Below are 15,908 nucleotides of genomic sequence, written 5' to 3'. Positions count from 1 at the left end.
TCTTGGTAGATAATGCGGTCTACATTTGATTGTGAGGAATTCTAAATCAGGTGAACAGAAGGATTTGAGTTCCTGTATGTTTCTTTCATCACACCATGTCTCGTTAGCCATAAGGCATACGCCCCCGCCCCTCTTCTTACCAGAAAGATGTTTGTTTCTTCAAAGTAGCAGACTGTCACCAGCAAAGCAGCCCCACACCATCACACCTCCTCCTCCAAAAATCTCAAATTTGGATTCATCAGACCAAAGGACAGATTGTCACCGATATAATGTCCTTTGTTCGTGTTTCTTGGCACAAGCAAGTCTCTTCTTCTTAGTGGTGTCCTTTAGTAGTGGTTTCTTTGCAACAAGGCCTGATTCATGCAGTCTCCTCTGAACAGTTGATGTTGAGATGTGTCTGTTGCTTGAATTCAGTGTATCATTTATTTGGGCTGCACTCTGAGGTGGATAGGGGGATAGGGGGGAGCATTTTCACTTTTGGATAAATAGCGTATCCAATTTCAACTTCCCGCTACTATTCCAAGAATATAAGATATGCATATTATTAGTAGATTTGGATAGAAAATACTCTGAAGATTCTAAAACTGTTTGAATCATGTCTGTGAGTATAACAGAACGTATGTAGCAGGCAGTAAGGACTAACCATACAGATTTTGTTTTGTTTTAGGTCACTGTCTATTGAATGAGTTTTCATTGGGAAACGAGATTTCTAAGGCACTTGTTTGCAGTTCCTACCGCTTCCACTGGATGTCACCAGTCTTTGGAAAATGGTTGGGGTTATTCCTTTGTGTAATGAAGAAGTATTGCGATCTTGGATCAGGGTAACGTTATGTGTACTGTTTGAGAGTTGCGCAAGACTAAAAAAGTAGCATTAGTTTGTGATCCTCCTGTATTGAAAAGAGATAGACCCGTCTTCAATTTGATTGATTATTAATGTTTAAAAATACCTAAAGTTGTATTACAAAAGTAGGTTGAAATGTTTTGGCATTGAACAAAAGGACCATTTGTGATGTTTATGGGACATATTGGAGTGCCAACAAAAGAAGCTCGTCAAAGGTAAGGCATGATTTATATTTTATTTCTGCGTTTTGTGTGGTGCCTGCATGGTTGAAATATGCTATTCTCTCTTTGTTTACTGTTGTCCTATCATCAGATAATAGCTTCTTATGCTTTCACCGAAAAGCCTTTTTGAGATCTGACATGTTGGCTGGATTCACAACAAGTGTAGCTTTAATTTGGTATCTTACATGTGTGATTCAATGAAGGTTTGAATTTGATAGTATTTTATTTTAATTTGGCATTTTACCTGCCAATTGGCCAAGAGGGACATTTGCGTCCCGCCTGTCCCAGAGAGGTTAATTGCCGATTTCTAAGGCTGGTAACTCTAATGAACTTATCCTCTGCAGCAGTTGTAACTCTGAGTCTTCCTTACCTGTGGCGGTCCTCATGAGAACCAGTTTTTTGCTGCTGCACTTGATGAAACTTTCAAAGTACTTGAAATTTTCGGTATTGACTGACCATGTCTTAAAGTGTTGATGGACTGTTGTTTCGCTTTGCTTATTTGAGCTGTTCTAGCCATAATATGGACTTAGCTTTATTTGTTAAAAGACCATCTTCTCTATACCAACCCTACCTTGTCACAACACAACTAATTGGCTGAAACTCATTTGGATGGCAATAAATAACACAAATTAACTTTTAACAAGGCACACCTGTTAATTGAAATGCACTCCAGGTGACTACCTCATGAAGCTGGTTGAGAGATTGCCAAGAGTGTGCAAAGCTGTCATCAAGGCAAAGGGTGGCTACTTTGAAGAATCTAAAATGTCTTTTGATTACTACATTATTCCATATGTGTTATTTCATAGTTTTGATGTCTTCACTATTATTCTACAATGTAGAAAATAGTAAAAAATAAAATAGAAACATTTGAACAAAAAAAACATGAATGAGTAAGTATGTCCAAACTTTTGACTGGTACTGTATGTAGCAGTACTTTAGCTATAACAAACAACGGGTGGGTGAGAGAAGAGCAGAGCAGAGCTGACCCTTCAGTAGCAGTTTAATAAAGGGCAGCGCCGGCTGGCTATCCATGTGATATCCCTTCTGCTCAGTGGGGAATACTGCAGCGTTCTGTAGCAGGCAGGCAGGGAGGCGGCAGGGCTTTCTGAGCAGTGCACAGCACTAATGCTGTCTTCCTGTGTGGCACGGGGGGGTAATCTCCATGGGATTAGAGGTGATAGCCATGTTTGGGAAAGAGAGGATCACAGAAGGGCTGCTTTGTCTCTGCCTAACAGTACCATCATCACTACGACTGCTCTGCCTCTGTCCTTGCCCTAACCCAACTATACACCACTAGGGCTGTTGCGGTCACGACATTTCAGCCGGGGATTGTCAAACAACTAACTGTAGGTCTCACGATAATTGACCGTTAATTAACATAAAACATTTATCATCTCCTGGCTTCAACACAAAAACGTAAAATAAATCCATGTAATATAGCCTACAGCTTCACAATAAATCCATTATTTATTTTAGACAGGTCTAAAGAAGCATGATAGGAAAAATATAGTCTATTTCAGAAAAAAGAATAGCATACTGTCACAGGCCGGCTCATAGCCTGTGGCAAAAATGAGGGGACGGGAACAACAGGTAGAGGCCAATTAAAAAATGTTATTTATTGTAAGCAAAACTATTAACTTTAAACTAAGAAAAATGAATGAGGTGTGGAAGCATCATAAATGTAAGGTGTATGTAAAGTGCATGGATGCGTGAATCTGTGTGTGTGAATGACTGAGTGAAAACTATGCAAAACAGAGAGCGGAGAGAGAGAGGGAGGTGATTAGTGACAGTTTAAATACTCTGATCCCAGGTGACTCCAATCACTAACGACCCTCCTCTGCCTGCAGGAGGAACCGCCCCTGCAAGGAGGAGTCGGAGTCGGATTTGTCCTTATGTGTAATGATGGGGCGTTGAGTCGGAAGCAGGTGCAATGTTTTAATAAAACATGCCACTAACATAAGGCAGGACACCGATACACAAGAACAATACCAACTGGTGAGTGAACATGGGAGAGTGACATATAAAGGGGAGGAGATTATGTAGGTAATGGAGTCTAGGTGTGAATCGTGATTAACAGGTGTGCGTAATGATGAATCCCACTACAGTGGTTAGTACTCTGGCGACGTCGTACGCCGGAGAGGAGGAGCAGGAGCAGACCTGACAGTACCCCCCCTCTGACGTGTGGCTCCAGCCGACCCTGAGGATGAGGAGCCAGTCGGTCCGGGTGGCGATGGTGGAAATCACAGATGATGTTGGGGTCCAGAATGTACTCCACCATAACCCAACACCGCTCCTCTGGGCCATACCCCTCCCAATCCACCAGATACTGACCCCACGACGTTGGGAATCCAATAGAGATCTGACAGCATACGCCCGGCCCCCCTGGAGGGGGGGGGGGGGATAACTGGACTGTTTGAATAACACGGTGCCTCATTCTGTTTACCTGTATGTACCCAACTGACCCGCTCTGCCCATTCATCACCATTTACCCGTTATTGTCTTTGCTCTCCTGATCAACACCTGTGATTGCTTGTCTACTGCTGTCTTGGCTAGTTTTTACTGTTTTATTTCACTGTCTCACTCAAAATGCCTTAGATAGCTCTTTGGTCCCACCCCACAGAAATGCAGAAACATCACCTGGCTTAACTTGTCCCTACAGAGATGAAACCTCTCTCATCGTCACTCAACGCCTAGGTTTACCTCCACTGTACTCACATCCTACCATACCATTGTCTGTACATTAAGCCTGGAATCTTTTCTACCACGCCCAAAATTCTGCTCCTTTTATTCACTGCCCCCCAACGCGCTAGACTACCAGTTCTTATAGCCTTTAGCCGTACCCTCATCCTTCTCCTCCTCTCTTCCTCTAGGGATGTAGAGGTTAACCCAGGCCCTGTAGCCCCAAGTTCCACTTCTATTCCCCAGGAGCTATCATTTGCTGACTTCTAACCGTAAAAGCTGTGGTTTCATGCATGTTAACATTAGAAGCCTCCTCCCTAAGTTTGTTTTATTCCCTGCTTTAGCACACTCCGCAAACCCTGATGTCCTAGCCGGGTCTGAATCCTGGCTTAGGAAGGCCACCAACAATTCTGAAATTTCCATCCCCAACTACAACATTTTCCGCCAAGACAGAACTGCCAAAGAGGGAGGAGTTGCAATCTCCTGCAGAGATAGCTTGCAGAGTTCTGTCATGCTATCCAGGTCTGTGCCCAAACAATTCAAGCTTCTACTTTATAAAATCCACCTTTCCAGAAACAAGTCTCTCACTGTTGCTGCTTGTTATAGTACCCCCCTCAGCCCCCAGCTGTGCCCTGGACACCATATGTGAATTAATTGCCCCCCATTTATCTTCAGAGGTTGTACTGTTAGGTGATCTAAACTGGGACACCCCGGCCGTCCTACAATCTAAGCTAGATGCCCTCAATCTTCACACAAATTATCATGGAACCTACCACGTACAACCCTAAATCTGTTAACATGGGCACCCTCATAGATATCATCCTGACCAACCTGCCCTCTAAATACACCTCTGCTGTCTTCAACCAGGATCTCAGCCATCACTGCCTCATTGCCTGCATCTGTAATGGGTCCGTGGTCAAACGACCACCCCTCATCACTGCCAAACACTCCCTAAAACACTTCAGCGATCAGACCTTTCTCAATCTGGCCCGGGTATCCTGGAAGGATATTGACCTCATTCCATCAGTAGAGGATGCCTTGTTATTCTTTCAAAGTTCTTTCCTCACCATATTAAATAAGCATGCCCCATTCAAAAAAAGAAATGAACTAAGAACATATATTGCCCTTGGTTCACTCCAGACCTGACTGCCCTTGACCAGCACAAAAACATCCTGTGGCGTACTGCATTAGCATCGAATAGTCCCCGCAATATGCAACTCTTCAGGGAAGAAAGGAACAAATATACACATGCAGTTAGGAAAACAAAGGCTAGCATTTTCAAACAGAAATTTGCATCCTGTAGCACAAACTCCAAAAATGTCTGGGACACTGTATAGTCCATGGAGAATAAGAGCACCTCCTCCCAGCTGCCCACTGCACTGTCACCACCAATAAATCTACGATAATCAAGAATTTCAATAAGCATTTTTCTACAGCTGTCCATGCTTTCCACGATAACGTTCCCAACGTAAACAGGCTATTTTTCAGGACCAGAAAATAGAATATGCATATAATTGACAGCTTAGGATAGAAAACACTCAAAAGTTTCTAAAACTGTAAAGATATTGTTTGTGAGTATAACAGAACTGATATTGCAGGCAAAAGAATGAGAAAAATCAGGAACACAGCGGTTTCTAAATAAGAGTCCCTTCCTATGCTTCCCTATTGAGCAGTGAATGGGATATCAACGAAATTCCTTTTTCTATGGCTTCCTTAATGTGTCTAGTATCACAAGACATACTTTGAAAAATGAGCCTGAGCGACAACATTGCTTTTCTGATTTTCGTGACCAGACTGCTGCTAGCTAGGCATAATGCTATGCTAGGCTATCGATAAACTTACACAAATACTTGTCTTGCTTTGGCTGTAAAGCATATTTTCAAAATCTGAAATGACAGGGTGATTAACAAAAGGCTAAGCTGTGTTTGAATATATTTCACTTGTGATTTCATGAATATGAATATTTTCTAATAAGATTTTTTGTACTTTGCGTTATGCTACTTAGTGTCAGTTGATGACAATTCTCCTGAATCCTGGATGGGTAGTTACAAGAGGTTTTAACAAACAGATCACAGACAATTTCGAATCCCACCGTACCTTCTCCGCTATGCAATCTGGTTTCCCGAGCTGGTCATGGGTGCACCTCAGCCACGCTCAAAAGCCTACACGATATCATAACCGTCATTGATAAAAGACAATACTGTGTAGCCGTATTGGTGATTCTCTGTATTGGTGATTCTCTGATCCACCTCTACGCAGACGACACCATTCGGTATACTTCTGGCCCTTCTCTGGACACAACCCTCCAGATGAGCTTCAATGCCGTACAACACTCCTTTCGTGGCCTCCAACTACTCTTAAATGCAAGCAAACTAAATGCATGCTCTTCAACCGATCGCTGCCCGCACCTGCTCACCCATCTAGCATCACTACTCTGGACAGTTCTGACTTAGAATATGTGGACAACTACAAATACCTAGGTGTCTGGTTGGACTGTAAACTCTTCTTCAATGCTCACATTACACATCTGCAATCCAAAATTAAATCTAGAATCGGCTTCCTATTCGCAACAAAGCATCCTTCACTCATGCTGCCAAACATACCCTCGTAAAGCTGACCATCCTACCGATCCTAGACTTCGGCGATGTCATTTACAAAATAACCTCCAACACTCTACTCAGCAAATTGGATGTAGTCTATCACAGTCCCATCCGTTTTGTCACCAAAGCCCCATATACTACCCACCACTGTGACCTGTATGCTCTCGTTGGCTGGCCCTCGCTTCATATTTGTCGCCAAATCCACTGACTCCAGGTCATCTATAAGTCCTTGCTAGGTAAAGCCCCGCATTATCTCAGCTCACTGGTCACTCACACGTAGCACGTGCTCAAGCAGGTATATTGCACTAGTCACCCCCAAAGCCAACTCCTACTTTGGTCGCCTTTCCTTTCAGTTCTCTGCTGCCAATGACTGGAACGAATTGCAAAAATAACTGAAGCTGGAAATGTATATCACCCTCACCAACTTTAAGCATCAGCTGTCAGAGCAGCTTACAGATCATTGCACCTGTACATAGCCCATCTGTAAATAATCCACCCAACTACCTCATCCCATATTGTTATTTGTTTTTTTGCTCCTGTGCACCCCTGTGTCTCTACTTGCACATTCATCTTCTGCACATCTATCACTTCCAGTGTTAATGCTAAATTATAATTATTTCACAACTATGGCCTATTTATTGCCATACCTCCCTAATCTTACTACATTTCCACACTGTGTATATAGTATTTTCTATTGTTTTATTGACTGTACGTTTGTTTATCCCATGTGTAACTGTGTTGTTTGTGTCGCACTGCTTTGCTCTATCTTGGCCAGGTCGCAGTTGTAAATGAGAACTTGCTCTCAACTGGCCTGCCTGGTTAAATAAGGTAAAATAAAAATAAACATGAAAAGAGGGTATGTATGTCACCTCATTGACCCTCCGGAAAACCTTGAATGGCCCCACAAACCAGGGGCTCAGTTTCTTGCAGGGCAGGCGGAGTGGGAGCCAAACATGATCCCCAGAATGGAACACAGGGGTCTCACTGCTGTGACGGTCTGCCTGTTCCTTCTGATGATTGACGGCACTCTGGAGTCTCACATGCACATTGTTCCACACCTCCTCCACGCGCCGGCACCACTCATCTACCACAGGAGCCATGGTCTGGCCTGGTGTCCATGGGGCCAGGGCCGTCTGTAAACCCAAAACACACTGGAAGGGGTTCAACCCAGTGGAGGAGTTACGTAGAGAATTCTGGATGTACTCGGCCCAAGGAAGGAAACATGCCCACTCACCCTGCAGGTCCTGACAGTGACTCCTCAGGTACCTCCCTAGCTCCTGATTCATCCTCTCCTCCTGCCCGTTAGACTGAGGCCGATACCTGGGTGTGAGACTAACCATGACCCCAAGCTTCTCCAAGAAGGCCCGTCATATGTGTATTGGGGGCCATTGTCCGAGACAATGATCCCCAGAATGGAACACATTCTGGCCATAATGCCGGAAGACCTGCTGGAAGAGTGCCTCAGCGACCTGGAGATCAATGGGAAGACCAGGAAAATGGATGAATCGACATGACTTGGAAAATCTATCACTACCACCAGAATGGTGGTGAAACCATCAGAAGGAGGAAGATCAGTAACAAAGTCAATGGATAGATGGGACCAAGGTCGCTGAGGCACGGGAAGCGGCAGGAGCTTCCCTGCTGAGCATTCCAGGGGGACTTAAGTTTGAGCACACACGGAACAAGAGTTGACATACCGCGTAACTTCCTGCACCAAGGTGGGCCACCAGTATTTCTCAGTGAGGGAATGGATGGTGCGAGAAATACCTCGATGTCCAGCGACAGCTGTGTGTGCCCGGGTCAGCAGCCAATCCCTTATCCCTGAGGGAATGTAGATGCACGTGAAAGGACAATTCTCACAAAAGGCCTCATTGGCTGCTGGAGACCAAACCAACCTACGAGGCCCACTCTTGAGGAGGGAGGTGAGAGGGGCAGCGAGGGCACTGAAGTTCCTGATGAAGCGGCGGTAAAAGTTGGCAAACCCCAAAAACCATTGTAACACCTTGATGGCGATTGGGACTGGCCATGACCTTACCGCATCTACCTTCTTGTCCTCCATCCTCACTCCCTGCGGGCTGATTTGGTAGCCCAAGAAGGAGACAGCCCTCTGGTGGAATTGGCACTTCTCCACCTTGACGATCAGGTGGTTAGCCAAGAGGCGTTCGTGGACTGCTCAAACGTGAGTGATGTGATCTTCCAGGTTGGTCGGGAAGATCAGGATGTCATCGATGTACACAATCACCTGACGTCCGAGCATGTCCCTGAACACCTCGTTGACGAATGACTGGAACACTGACGGAACATTTGCTAGGTCAAAAGGCGTCTTCCACTCATCCCCCTCCCGGAAGTGAATGTGATTGTAGGCATTCCACAGGTCCAATTTGGTGAACAACCAGGCCCCGCGGAGCTGCTCAATGGCTGACGGCACCAGCGGGAGAGGGTACCGCTACTTCGTGGTGATGTCATTGAGTCTACGGTAATCGATACAAGGGCGTAATCCTTGGCAACGAAGAAGAAACCAGCCAACGCAGAGGACGGGGACCTGCGGATGAAACCCTGTTGAAGTTGTCGGAAGTTTACATACACTAAGGTTGTAGTCATTAAAACTTGTTTTTCAACCACTCCACAAATTTCTTGTCAACAAGTTATAGTTTCAGCAAGTCGGTAAAGACATCTACTTTGTGCATGACACAAGTAAAAGTATCTATATCCACAGTAAAACAGGTCCTATATTGACATAACCTGAAAGGCCGCTCAGCAAGGAAGAAGCCACTGCTCCATAACTCCCATAAAAAAGCCAGACTACGGTTTGCAACTGCACATGGGAACAATGATCGATACTTTTTGGAGAAATGTCTAAAATGGCCAGAAGAAACAAAAATAGAACTGTTTGGCCATAATGACCATCGTTATGTTTGGAGGAAAAAGGGGGAGGCTTGCAAGCCGAAGAACACCACCCCAACCGTGAAGCATGGGGTTGGCAGCATCATGTTGTGGGGGGGAACTTTGCTGCAGGAGGGACTGGTGCACTTCACAAAATAGAGGACATCATGAGGAACAAAAATTAGGTGGATATATTGAAGACATCTCAAGACATCAGTTAAAGCTTGGTCGCACATGGGTCTTCCAAATGGACCTCAAGCATACTTCCAAAGTTGTGGCAAAATGGCAAAAGGACAACAAAGTCAAGGTGTTGGAGTGGCCATCACAAAGCCCTGACCTCAATCCTATAGAACATTTGTGGGCAGAACTGAAAAAGTGTGTACAAGCAAGGAGGCCTACAAACCTGACTCAGTTACACCAGCTCTGTCAGGAGGAATGGGGCAAAATTCACCCAACTTATTGTGGGAAGCTTGTGGAAGGCTACCCTAAACGTTTGACCCAAGTTAAACAATTTAAAGGCAATGCTACCAAATGCTAATTGAGTGTATGTAAACTGATCCACTGGGAATGTGATGAAAGAAATAAAAGCTGAAACAAATCATTCTCTCTACTATTTTTCTGACATTTCACATTCTTAAAATAAAGTGGTGATCCTAACTGACCTAACACAGGGAATTTTTACTAGGATTGAAAGTCAGGAATTGTGAAAAACTGAGTTTAAATGTATTTGGCTAAGGTGTATGTAAACTTCATACTTAAACTGTACTTCTCCATCGTCTGGGTCACAGCCACCGACAGAGGGTAGATACGTCTGCATGAAAAACAGGTCAATGCACAGTCACAGAGGCGATGAAGAGGGAAACAGGTAGCACGGGTCTTGAGAATACCACCCTTAGATTCTCCTATTCCTCTGGGATTGTTGGGCTGGAGGGCAACCACAGGACTCTCACCGACGTGGAACCATTCTGAGGCAGGTCCTCCGGTATTCAGGTGACCAGTCGGTGATTCTCATCCTCGACCATGAGATGGTAGGGTTATGGCGCTGAAACTAAGGTACTCCGAGGATGATCTTGTGAACTGGTGCACTGGTGATGAAGAAGGGGATGTTTTCCTGGTGATTGGGCTCCACCGTGAGGGTGAGTGGTTGGGTGATGTGTGTGTTGGTTCCAGATCCTAAAGGCCGACAGTAGAGACCTTGAATCCACTAGAGCCCTAGACACAGGGCATGAGGGACAGTCAGCCAAAGTGATGGGTACTACAAAGAGTCTAACAGGAAGAGCAGTAGATGGAATACTCACTCCTGGTCCAGGGGATCTAACATCCCGTGATCGTCCCTCTGCGACACCGCTGGCGCTTGTGCCTTCCCTGGCCACAGTACAGACAGAGACCCAGCTGTATCCGTCTGCGTCATTCCGCCGCGGGGAGTTATGTCACCCCTACCTCCATGGGTTCAGCCTCTGATCCCGAACACTCGCCGAAGGAGGGAGAAAAGCGATGAAGATGCCGACGCTCCCCGAGGAGGTTTTCCAGATGGATGGCCCTCCTTGCCCAGACCTCTTCTAAATAACGTGCTTAGCGCCGGCTCATTCCATCCACTGGAAGCTGCTACTGTGCGGAAGGTATGCACATACTCAGCAGGTGTCTGATTCCTGTGCTAGAGCTGAAGCAGATGCTCACCTCCCTCTCTTCCCTTCGCGGGATGATCGAAAATACATTTAAACAGATCCATGAACCCCTCATAAGACTCGAGCTCCTCCTCTCCTCTCCCATTCCAATGCCCGCCCAGTCAGCAGAGAAATAACCGTGGAAACTTTAGACCTCTCGGTGGTGGGGGCTCCCATCTGATGTGCGAAATAGTATTCTTGTACATTTTTACCCCAAATTCTCATTACCGAAATGCGTCCGGATTAAATTCTCTGGTCAAGTTATACAATTTTACTTTAATAAATTAGAAAAACCTGTTTGTAAAAAACACATATATGTTGTATTTTATATAAATATTTATATAAACATATATAAATATGTTGTTGCAGTTTGTCCATAAATCATATATTTTTTTTAATTCTAGTTGAAGTTTACATTAAAGTATTACATGTATTACTTAAAAATCAGTAATTAAATTGAGTTTTATTCACCCATCATGCAATGCATCATCTAGAATAGTAGTTCTTAGATGACCACCAGTTAATGTATTCGCTTATATGCCTTCAGAATGAGGTTCTTATTCTCAACACCTCCTTGTGTTGAGGGCTAAAATGGCTAAAAAGACAAAATGTCTAAAAAGCTCAATTTGGAAAAAAGTCAGAGAACAATAACATGGAGGCATGAATGGGCTTTAGTGATGTGGTCAATTGTTTGCTGACTCATATTATTATTTATTTTTTCAGGGGAAACCCCATTAATACCATGGTTCCATTCTCAAGGGTGCCCTGATCACAACAATACAACAACCAACACAATGTTAAACAGCAATCAACACAAAATACAACATTAAAAAAACAGTTATAGTCCTCTGCTACTACTATAGGTCCTTAATTAACACCCTAAACTGCCTAAGCGGCACCACAACATCTAATTGTGATGAGTTCTGCAAATTGTTCCAGCAGTGAGGCTCATTAAAACTAAAAACAGATTTAGATAATTCGGTGGAGACCCGAGGAACCTCAAGAGATAACCAACCCTGTGAACGGGTTTGGTAAGTTATGTTTTTAGGCTTCAACAATGAACTTAGGTAAGTCGGAAGCTTTAATGAGGACCAGCCAACCTTTTGATACAGGATGCAATGATGAGTATTAAAGCGGTCACCTAGAGTATAATGGCTGTCTGCAGATTGAGCTAATGGCCTCTCATTACTGAAACACACATTTCTCATTACTATGTTCTTTTTGGGTCAATTTCGGTAATGAGAGCGTTCATTTTGGCAAGGATAATACGATAATTCTAATATATAGTCAATGGGTGTGCTGTGCTGGTAACTTTATTTAATTACTAAGAACATTTCTTAAACCTATTGTATAGATTTTTTGTAAAACAGTGAAATATGGGGTCTATAAACCCCATTTAACTTACTTCAAGCCACAAATCATTTGGGATGAATTAATTGCACACTTTGATGATTTGTTGGGATACTGAATCTCTGAGATCAGTACAGTTTTTCAATGGCAAACTATGCAACACTCATTACCGAAACATGCAGTCTAATCTCCGAAACCTGTTTATCATTACCGTAATGCACCAATATTTAAGAAATATTAAAAGAAAACGCATTTGGGCTTAATCTGGTAGTGTGACCTTTGTTCTTTATGTATAGATAAATCAAATAGATAAGATGTATACACAAGTGAATGTGACAAAGGTTGCGTTATGGTAATGAGATAAATTCTGAAATAAATATTTTACATTTTAATTTTTTTAAATTTTTTACTCAGGCCTCTTCATTAGGGGTGCAATGTCAACCATTTATTTGTTCATTATGTTGTTGAAAATTGATGCGGCAACGATCATTTTTGAGTGGGTAGTTGAAGAAATTGTGTTAACATGCATAATATCTCATCAAAAAACATAAATAATTTAGAAATAGATAAGTACAGATCCTAATCTCAGTGATCCAAAAGGAAATTTATTAAAAACTACACTTGAGAATTTTTGAGAATGATCCTGTCACGCCCTGATCTGTTTCACCTGTCTTTGTGATTGTCTCCACCCACCTCCAGGTATAACCCGTTTTCCCCATTAGTCCCTGGGTATTTATTCCGGTGAAACCCTGTTTGTTTGTTGCCAGTTCGTCTTGTCTTGTCAACCAGCGTGCTTTTCCATGCGCCTGCTTTTTCTTATCTCTCTTTTGCTAGTCCTCCCGGTTTTGACCCTTGCCTGCCCTGACCTCGAGCCTGCCTGCCACTCTGTACCTCCTGGACTCTGACCTTGTTATGATCTTTCCTGTCCACGACCATTCTCTTGCCTGCCCCTTGGATTATAATAAATATCAGAGACTCGAACCATCTGCCTCCCGTGTCTGCATCTGGGTCTCGCCCTGTGCCCTTATAGACCCAGATGCACCTTTATGTTTAGTGTCTTTCGAGCTTTGGGCCACGAACCGGAAGGTTGCTGGATCGAACTCCCAAGCTGACAAAGTAAAAATCTGTCGTTCTTCCCCTGAGCAAGGCAGTTAAACCACTGTCCCAGGGCACTGAAGATGTGCATGTCGATTAAGGCAGCTGATTCAGAGGGGTTGGGTTAAAAGCAGAAGACACATCTCAGTTGAATACATTCAGTTGGACAACTGATTAGATACCCCCTTCCCTTTTACAATCCCCCCTTCTCTAAGGCCTTCCTCTCTCGCTCGCTCTCTCCCAGGGTAGCCATACAGGCCCCAAATTAGGGTAAATCTCAGAAACATCGCTCTGTTTTTCTCTCTCACTCTCTTGCTCCCTCTCTCTCTGCCAGGGTAGCCATATAGGCTCCAAATTAGGACCAATTAAAGACATTTGGTGTAGTAGAAACTTCCTTTTCCACTTTTTCTTTCAATCAGTTTGGTTGAATAACAATGTTAGGAATAAAATAATACACACAGACGGTGCAGGGGAGGGATTAGAGGTTTAGAGTTCCTAAATTAAAGTTGCAAAAGGAAAATAAATAAACACCCAACAATTAATCTCCCAACCAACCCCAGCATGCCAGTGTTACACAAGGCTCTGTCCATGATTTGGGCTGTTTGGGTATGATCCTGTAACCCAGGCTTTAAGCTCACTGATGTGACTTTAAGGCCTTTAAATACCAAATGCATTCCTGTCTATTTGCACAAAATACTAGGCTACTTACCTGCTTGCAATGCAATACTTGAACCACTAGAAACCGTGCGTATGCATGGTCTGAAGTTTGTGGGAAGCTCAGCAAATTCTCTGTTCAAGTTCAGTTTTTATAAATGCCAACTTTTGCATGAACACTGGCATGTTTTGGGGTATATTTTGTACGTACTCAACGTTTTTAAATGAGGCCTCTGATGCTGTCATCAGAGTCCTAGGGAAACAGATGCACAAGGCAGTCAGTGCAAGCAACACTACTGAACTCAAACAGTCACTCTCTAGGCTGCTGAGACGAAGTCAAGCATTCAACACTGGATATACCCAAGCACTGAGACAGAATGGAATCTCTGGGCACAGGACTATAGTAAGACCCTCAGAGCAAAGAACTATTCTCCAGCAGGTAGGAGTAACACCAGAGAGAATCAGTTCGACATGCAATGTATTGCATCCAACACACCCAAGGGTTTTACATCTATTATCATAGGCTGGTCTGCACTCTCCACTGTTTCCCTGTGAGGAGGTGGCAGCAAACTCAACATTTGGTTAGAAAAACGATCAGTAGCCAGTGGCCAGTTTGATGGCTGAACTACAGTAGAGTGAAGTTGCCTTCTCTCTCTCTCTAATACCTGCTCAGAAGAGAACAATAGCTACCGTAACTCCCCTGGTGTCTTAGAAGCATCTTGTCATATGGCAGAAATGCACACATGCACGCGCACACACACGCATGCACGCACAGACACACACACCTTTATTGATCTTCTCTGTGTAAAACTGGCACCCTGGTTATTGTAATTCACACCTCAACCGTATCCCTCAAAAGTACGGCCTCTCTTTAATATTCAGTATGCAACACTCATAATGCTGCTATGGCGAGGACCTGTTCTTATGCAATCGTCACATCACCAGCAATTTCCATTGGGAACTGCAGTTACTGTAATATACGTGCTATTCATTGACCATTAGATTTAGCAGCGGATTTACAGGGGATGAGTATACATTCTATATTCCCCTCAGTAGAATTATGCACAGAGACTAGACCACACATCCTTATTTGGCTTGTAATCTCAATAAACAATCTCAATGGAAGGCATTTCCCCAGCCCAGATAAATACACTATTCTAAACATTCGGGAGGCTCAGTTTGCCTGGCAATTGAAATGTAACAGAAAGTAATTATAATGTAAAATGTACAGTACAATGTTGTTGCTGCATACTGTACAAAGAGAGGTTCAAATCACCCAGTAGATAAACCAGACATAATAGTCTACGTTTGTAGCTTGCATCTTTGATTTCTAGCTCTGGCTGGGAACAATTATAGACTATAACTTTGACATGGTATTTCGCTTTAATTGGATATAGGAGGCGCTATTTTAATTTTTGGATGAAAAACGTTCCCGTTTTAAACAAGATATATTTTGTCACGAAAAGATGCTCGACTATGCATATAATTGACAGCTTTGGAAAGAAAACACTCTGACGTTTCCAAAACTGCAAAGATATTGTCTGTGAGTGCCACAGAACTGATGTTACAGGCGAAACTCAGATAAAAATCCAATCAGGAAGTGCCGCATTTTTTGAAACCGCCTAATGCCAATGACTCCTTATATGGCTGTGAAGGAGCTAGGAGTCAGCTTACGTTTTCCACGTTTTCCCCAAGGTGTCTACAGCATTGTGACGTCTATGGGAAACCAACAACGGATATATGCCTCGACGGATATATTATCGAAAACATATGTTAAAAACACCTTGAGGATGGATCCTAAACAACGTTTGCCGTGTTTCTGTCGATATTATGGAGCAAATTTTGAAAAAAGTTTGGCGTTATAGTATTTTTCGGTCGATTTCTCAGCCAAGCACGATGAACAAACGGGACGTTTTTCGCC

At 43.5% G+C, this 15,908-nt stretch overlaps 1 protein-coding gene across 1 annotated transcript in view; it reads right to left on the bottom strand.

The window, feature by feature from the left end:
• The window catches only part of LOC109897228 (discs large homolog 1-like protein), a 221,195-nt gene that overhangs the window by 108,714 nt on the left and 96,573 nt on the right, over positions 1–15,908 (bottom strand). The window lies entirely within an intron of this gene.

Source organism: Oncorhynchus kisutch, linkage group LG10, assembly GCF_002021735.2.
Source record: "Oncorhynchus kisutch isolate 150728-3 linkage group LG10, Okis_V2, whole genome shotgun sequence".
In the NCBI taxonomy this organism is placed as follows: Eukaryota; Metazoa; Chordata; class Actinopteri; order Salmoniformes; family Salmonidae; genus Oncorhynchus; species Oncorhynchus kisutch.
The sequence above is the reverse complement of the archived record's forward strand: the minus strand, read 5'-3'. Positions and strand labels throughout refer to the sequence as shown.